We start from the raw sequence: 392 nt of genomic DNA, 5'->3' as shown, positions 1-392 counted from the left end.
GCAGGAATATTTTTTTAATGTGATGCTATGGGTATTTAACAAAGTATGTTTCCTTGGCAAGTCAGATTTAACAGGGTTTCAAACCTGTAGACTACTTAAAAGCCAATGTACCAATGTTATTATTACTTCACTAACTAATACCAGAATTGGGATTTCTCTGCCTTCGTAAGGGACCTTTTCTTAAGAAAACAGACTAACCTGTGGCCTATAGCAGAACGGAGAGATTAAATATGTGGCTAATAAAAAATATAAAAAAGTCTGGTATTCCTCTCAGAATTCTGCAGATTGACAATGTAGTAGTCCCTGCAGAGCCGTGAGAGTTGGACCAGTGCGGGTTCTGCATTATGAAGCATTTACATGACACTTCAACATTCTATGGCAGCCATGTTAGC

Source organism: Oncorhynchus mykiss, chromosome 7 (genome assembly GCF_057628025.1).
Source record: "Oncorhynchus mykiss isolate SJ-2025 chromosome 7, ASM5762802v1, whole genome shotgun sequence".
Lineage (NCBI taxonomy): Eukaryota > Metazoa > Chordata > Actinopteri > Salmoniformes > Salmonidae > Oncorhynchus > Oncorhynchus mykiss.
Note: the sequence above shows the minus strand (reverse complement) of the source record.